Source organism: Crocodylus siamensis, chromosome 13 (genome assembly GCF_052110815.1).
Source record: "Crocodylus siamensis isolate JL-2025a chromosome 13, ASM5211081v1, whole genome shotgun sequence".
In the NCBI taxonomy this organism is placed as follows: Eukaryota; Metazoa; Chordata; order Crocodylia; family Crocodylidae; genus Crocodylus; species Crocodylus siamensis.
The window spans coordinates 34,645,911-34,653,741 of NC_143407.1; positions in this window are offsets into that span (position 1 = coordinate 34,645,911).

Consider the following 7,831-nt stretch of genomic DNA (forward strand, 5'->3'; position numbering starts at 1 on the left):
GGCAGTATATGTATCCTCACAACATCCCTAGTAGGCAGGAAAGGTCTTCATTATCACTAGTTGCTCAAGGTTGTACAAAATAACCCTGACAACAGCAGGATTTGAAGTTAGATCTACCAATGATGGGAACTGAACCCAGAGGTCCAGAGTCCCAGGCTAGTGCCTTCATTATCTGAATTTCCTTCCGTGCTGCCTCACAATTCTATCTTACTGTCATTTATTAATTGTTTCTTTTCCTTTATAAAATCATATTTAATCCCACAAACACACCCTGGGATGAGTGTGTTAAAGATGCCCAGTGCTGGGCATGCTTGTTAGCTACCTAAGTCTATTAACTATTGGCAGTGCACTTGGCTGTGGTGGAGAGGTCTTTGATGTTCAGAGGTCACTTTATAATCATTTCCTCCCACCCTGGCAGTTGGTTTTAAAGTGATCCTCCTTTGATTTCTATAAAGGTGTTACTGTATACAATAATTATTTCAGCATCTCATATGCCAAAAATCCTGACATATACTTTTTGGTATGAAGTATTAACTCTAAGCTGAAGCAAATAAATGCCACAGGATAAGCAACAGTAAGCTGGTGGAACGGTGGATTTAGATTCGGAGGGTTTTTAGCAGTGGCTTCAGGAAGAGGTTGAAAGTCTCTAATGCACCTGGTCCATCCAGATAGTCAGTCTTTGATAATGCTTGACTGAAACTTAAAAGAGTTTGAAACTGAAACAACTACGTAAAAACGAAACTATTCACACATACGAGTTTGTCCAGTCATTTTCCATGATGTTCACCATGTCGGGTGGGTGTTTAAAATAAGAATTCTGAACACCAAAACCCAGTTTGTTGTCACATCCATTCAGACACCAGAAATTTAGCATGAATACACCACTAACTGCTCAGGTAGGAAAAGGCAAGAAACAATTTGAAAACTGCGGATTTCAGGTTTATATCTGGTCTTGTTAGAAGCTGGCGTTGCAGATTGTTTCTGTTAGGAGGATAAACTGGTGATGGCATCAAGCATTTCTTTGGGGTCGTCTAGTTCATTTAGAAAGAATGGGCAAAGTCCCATTTCCCTGAACACGTTGAACACAAAGAGGAAAGGCCAGTCTTTACTCACACTTTGAAGCCTCTCTGCTGTAGGATTCTGATGGAGGTCTGCTTTCCAAGGTGAGCAATTTGCAAAGTAGTTTTCCAATATCAAACCAGGATGTCATCAGGACCTCTTCGAGCAACCAATTACTTATTCCCTTGCTTACAGCATTTGCAAGGAGTCTCCCAACAAGGCTTGCCGGATCAGGTCGCTGCTTGTGTCTGGACCCGTCAAATTACAGTACTGCAGTTTTTCCACTGATCAAGCAAGTTGTCCCCTCATAAACAACCATTGCAGGGACAAAACGTGCTCTTACCATAAACCCCCTCCCATACAAATACGGGTGGAAACTTCCTGCTGATTTAACCATTGTCAGGGTTTTTTTGGCATGGTTCAATTCTTTCTTTCCTGAGAATTTTGCTGCAGTAAATTACTATTTCTCAAACGCTTAATATTCGTGGGTCAATAAAACCCCCTACACACTGGAGCCCTGTATAAAAGGTGTTTTTAATCATGCGTGTCGATTCACAGTTTGTACATTCAAGATGCTCCCTACCCCCTAACTAAGACGACGAGAGGAGGGGAATTGAGAAATGGTCCCTGAGTTCGGAGAGTTCGTTTTAGAGTAACAAAGGGTGTGCAGAGGTTGCCTACTGAACAATCAAGTTAATTGTTTAGCTCTTCTCATTCACGTAATGCCTCACCTTGGTGATCACTACAATGGGTAGGTTAAGAAAGGAGCAGTTAATTAGTTATTTCCAAGCCAGAAAAAACCCAATCACACTCAAATGATTTCCCCTGCTCAGCAAACCCATGCAGTGCTTTTATAACATTGGCCAGCCCACAAATAAACCTTCTGTAACAGTAGCGGAGTCCTAAAAAACTGGACGCCTGTGACTATATGGAGAGTTGGTCAGTACTGTTCCAATTGCCGGTGGAAATTCCTTTTTCAAATATCTTGCAGTTCTTTGAAGTCAGCTTATTAGATGCTGTTTGTTCATATTTTAGCATGTGCCAGAATATCATGATGGGGTGCCAGGCATGCTGAGATTGGCATGCCCTGTGCAGCACCTCCCCTCTCTAGTGAAAGCACTGCCCTGTTCTACTCCAGACCAAATTTGCTACAGCATCCAGCTTAACCTCTGCTCATGGTAGCAGATTAGAATCCTTTACAGTGATTACATTTAGCTGTCTATAAGTCACCCAAAAGTTTGTGCAGCCACAATTCCTGCCTCAGCTCCCAAATACATTTAGCCACTATGATTCTCCCAACGGCCTCCTCACCTTTCTGTGAGTAGCTGTTACAATGGTGTCTGGCCCTGGGGGGAGGACAGCTGGTTCACTGCAAACCAGTTGCCTGTGAATAGTTTGTTTCACCTGGACCAAATATTTAAAGGGAATTTCCAGAGACCAAATTGGTAAGACAGCTTTCCTAGTATTTTATTTTTTTACAAATTTATTAGCTTTAATGAAATACAAGTTGTTATTAGTTCATTCTTTGTCTTGGTAAACCAGACTTCTCACTCAAGACCAGTTTCTAAACCCAGTTTTTAGACAAGTCATGGTCCTTAGCAGTCACTTGTTCCCACTCGAGACCAGTTAGGTTGTTCAGTTTTGGCTCCTTATTCTGTAGCCTTTTTAGCATGTCTGGACTAATAACTTCTGTCTGGACAGGAGCTGGTTATTCTCAGTCCTTTCACAACCAGAAAGCAACCTCCCATTCTTGTTGCTCAACAGACCATATCTGAACAAAACCTAAAGTGTTGATCCATGCCCCTCCAATCTTCATCCCTTTGGTTTGGTGTCCCCCACCATGAGACTAGGTGAAGGGCTTTAACCAGACATGTCTGAAGCTCTGGCCTGGCCAGCCTTATTTTTTAAAACAGACTTTCATTTTATGGCCAGTTTTCCACAATGCAACCATTTAACTGAACTGCTTTCCCTTATTTTTTGCATTATTGCCAATTTCCTTTATTTTGCAAACCAAATTTATCACCTTTTCTAAGTGCTCAAGAATGTCACAAATCACATTTGAACCCCCTCTTCCATCCTTCAGATCAGATACAGAGCTGTACTAGCATGGCTCCTGACAATTGGCTCCCATCTTTTCCACAAGCAGCTGCTTCCTCTTCTCGGGGACTGCTGGAGTTGTGCAGGTTTATGGTGATTGTCACAGGCTTGTGTAACTCCCTGCCCCTGCTGGGGGTAAATCAGAGTACCAGAGCCAGTCTGCTCATGCTGGCTGCTAGTCACTGCCCCACATCCGGTTGATCTTCTCAAGCATTGATGGGGGCTATCGACGTTGAATGGAACCAAATAAGACTCAAATGGTGTTTTTCCCTCAAACACAGGCCTGTGTATTAGTTAAGCAGTGACAACCTGACCTCTCCCACCTGGACCTCCGCAGGAGAGAAATCAATCATAAATATCCCGTCTTACCCAGGTTTTGGCTAACCCAAATCCTCCTCCAGGCAGCTGAGCAGGTGTGTTCTGCAGCCCTTTGATTTCCTTCTGAAACTAGGGGTTTTGTTTCTATTATTTTTTTTAATTTTTTTATGTCCTTGCTGAAGCTCACCTCTGTTAGAAATCTCCATGTGAGCTGAAGTTTTCAGAGCTACCTCTGTTTCCTAGAAAAGCTTGTGGACCATGGCAGAAAGGTTGCTAGTCACCTTACTTAGCCCCCAGGCTGGGATCTGGGAGCTAGGCTTCCCAATCCGTCCACCCAAGAGTCTCTCTGATTGCAGGTCATCACCCAGTCCTTTCTGGGAAGTTTCCCGATGTTGCATATTTCTTTTGCAAGTTCCCCAGCTCTCGTTTTAGAACTTTCTATTCCTTTTGCAAAATCTCCAGCTGTTTTCTATCTGGTTTTAATTCCTTTGGCAAACTCCTGTTCTAAGGTCTTGTCTTAATTCATTTTGTTGACCTTTGATATCTACAAGTGCTGCTCACTTCTAACATGCTTAACCAGACAAACAATCAGATTCAAGATGTTATTTCCATCAGGAAGGGGAATTGATAATGAAATTAGCTGTTTCAAACACCAGAGTGTTGTTTTGCTCACCACCCCCAGCCCTTTCCCAGCCATTACCAAGACCAAAAGCTAGCAGCTTTTCTCATTGCTTGTTTAATTCTGCCTTCTCTCCCTGTTTTCTCCCACTCTTCCTTCAAATACAAGCACACAAACCAAGAGCCAAGCAAACCCTTTGCCTGCATGTGCCTTTACTTTGCTTAATGATATGTGCCTGTGTTTGGAGTAGATGCCACTATTGTTCCAGCTATTTGGTTCCACAAAGGTGTTCCAAGTGTTTAAAATGACAGAAAGCAGTTCTGTCCACACAGTAACAAGGTCATACCTGTGTACAAAACACCCTGATAGATCTGGGTTAAACAAAGCTCTGGTGTGCACACATGGACTTTTCTAAAATTAAATTATTTGCATATTTCTAAATATACATAGTTCACATGGAACCTCATTCTACGGCAAGCTAAAGGAGTGAAAAAACACTATCTCCAACCAAAAAAGCAGCAGCATGTTTTAGATATTGCCATAAAAAAGTGCCTAGATGTTTTAAGTTAATACTGTGTAAGAAATAGCCAAGTGGCTATATGCCAGGATTCAGCTCAAGGTGCATTTTTATGGCCCGTCTGTAAACCCATGAAATTAGTGGTTTATAATGGAAATTCTGACACAATCCTAATATGAACAGCAGAAATAACACTAGTTGTGGCAAAGAGATTTTGGACAGCTGTGGCACACACTTGCTTGACAAGTCGGTTTGAATGAGAAGGACCCTGTCTCTCATCTAACTCTCTTCCACTTCAGTGGTTCTGTGGCCAAGTAAACCAAGCCATTTCCTTGAGCTCCTGCTGTAGCCGGTTTCATCGTTTCTAGGGTCGGAAGGGACCTGAGCAGATCATCTAGTCCGACCCCCTGCCATGGCAGGAAAGATTACTGGGGTCAAACGACCCCGGCAAGGTGTTCATCTAACCTCCTCTTAAAAACCCCCAGGGTAGGAGCCAGCACCACTTCTCCTGGAAGGTGGTTCCAGATCCTAGCTGCCCTGACCGTGAAGTAGCGCCTCCCGATATCTAGCCTAAACCTGCCCTCTGCCAGCTTGTGACCGTTATTCCTGGTCACTCCTGGCGGTGCTCGGGGGAACAGGGACTTCCCCAGTGCCTGCTGATCTCCCCTGACTAGTTTGTAATTAATTGTAATTTGTAGTTAATACCAGCTATCCGGGTTAGTTGGGATTCAATGTGTTGTGACACTTGCCACGTGCTCGGTCCAAGATACTGATTCAAGTCCTCTCAAGTGACAGCTTTTTCTTTTCTGTGGGGAGGGAAAGGGCGTTCTGGTCATGGCCCCCTTTCTATTTTTCCCTTTTAACTCTCACTTGCCTCATATGGTGACCAGGTATTGTGGATGGGGAGAGCTAGATGTGTACAGTGTTCCCAGTCTGGAACTCAAGCTTGGAAATGATCCTCACACTCCCCCCCCGGGCAGCAGGTCACGGCGCTACGACAGTGTTAACTTTGACCCACACTCTGCCTCCCAACGGTGGAGGACTTATTGGGGTCAGGGCTCAGCTCTCGCTCTCTCTGGCTGAGCCCTCCCCCCCTCACACTGGGGGCTCCACAGCGCTCGTAATGCCCCCTTTACGCAGGGTCTCGGGGCTTCCCTCCACAGGTGGGCTCAGGCGGCCGTAGCTGTGCCTGGCCCCAACTCTCTGCCTCGGGGTCTCAAACCCCCACAACTACTTCCGGTGTACCGCGACCCACCCAAAGGTGAGGGCTAGGGGTTAAGGCACCCTGACCCACCTTTCACCGGGGTGTTAACTGGCCTGGCACTTCCTGGGGGCTCCGGCGCCAGCGGGAGCCCCACCAGGCCACCCTCTCCCGGCAGGGTGCAGTTTCCGGTCGTACCCAGGACCAGCAGCCTACTACCACCCCCTGCAGCTCCTCCCCTTACCTCAGGATGCAACTCGGCAGCCCTCAGGCCAGGCGATCTTGTTGCCTCTCCTCCAGCAGCCAAACTGCCTTGTTTACATGGGCAGCCCTGGGCCTAAAATGGCTGCCCTCATTAGGCACCTGGAGGCTGCCGGCTCCAAGGCCTTAAAGGGGCAGGCACACACAGTGCCCTGCCACAATGTTGATAATAAATCCCTGGGCCAGCCCATGTACTGCCTTCTACGAGAAATACATATCTGAAGAAAATGCTTGCATATGCTTGACACATTATATACTAATTTTAATCTACATATATAATATTATATAATTACATTAATCTAAATGATGACTCTAATCAATATTAAGCAAACAAAAAGGAACATCATTATTTACATCTCTGCAGAGGTATTCTTCAAGAATGCAAGGGAATAAATTAGTCCACAAATGGTAAGTGATAACAAGTCATCAGCATAACTCAATGGATTTACAAGTACAGCCTTAAATAAATTTATGATTAAGTGAATCCCTCATTAACCCTAATTATCTCCATCTGAGGACCCTTGTAAAGTTGAATCCAATGGACTGCTATCACAGAGGACATGACATACTTAAGGCAATAATACACTCACTTCCTGGATAGGGACATATTTCATTAATAATAAGAAATGAGAGCAAATTAAGTTAATCTGAAAGGATCCAAACAAGAGTTTTACAAATCTGAAGTGACACAGTGCACCCACAGGTTACCTCACCTGTCAGTGGGCGCACCTACACGAGATGCTAGAAGTGCAGTACACTAATTCTACTGCACATTAGTGCATCACAGTGAAGGCCGTGGCAATGAGCTAATGCACAGCAGAATTAGTTTACTGCGCTTTAGCATCACGTTAAAAAGTGCACCAGCGCTACCGCACAATAGCGCCAGTCAGTACCTGCACGGTACCTGTTATTACAGGCACTAAACTTAATGCACCATAACTACAGCGTATTAGTGCACATGTAGATGTGCCTAGTGAAATGAAACCATCTCTGGGGTGCATACCGCTGTTTAACACAGCCTTGCAACAATCCCTAATGATTCAGACTAGGAGGTGCAGAAGGATGCTGTAACCAAGTGTAAATGTACGTAAATCTGAGAGGGGGTAAAAGAATTGACATTAATTGGCCAGGGTAAAAGAATGAATACCCCTAATTTTTTTAAGCATCACAAATAAGCAGGACTTGCTGCAGACTTTCCCAAACAGTCGGAGTGGGGAAAGTAACATCCGTTACATCAACATGAGAATTTCTCATACCAACCAAGTGTTGGAAATCACCCTTCTCTGCTTTGATCAGGTCAAGCCTGGTTTGATTTGTGAGATACCATGATCATCTCTCATTTTGTATTACTGTATTGGGCCAAAGAGCCTCAAACATAGACCCTGGAATCACTGAGCTAGGCACTGTACATACACACAACCAAAATGATTCTCTCTGCCCCAAAGAGCTCGGACCAGAAACAACAGATGGACATGGACAAGTCGGCAAGGGAAGCACAATCAAATGACAAGACTGCATCGCACAATGTAGCAAACAGGAAGCTCAGTGGACTAAAAGTTGTTTTTTTAGTAGGCGGCTCAGCAAAGGAAAGATTAAGGAGCTCAGATGAGATGCCTGTGCAAAGTGGGACAGGCAGATGCATTTATGAACACCCATGAAAGGTACAGCCTGGAAGAAACAGTCACAACAGTTTTCCAGTCTAGGCACAGTGGTGACCTGCTTAACACTGACAGAATGATTGAAAATATAATTGCTGTTG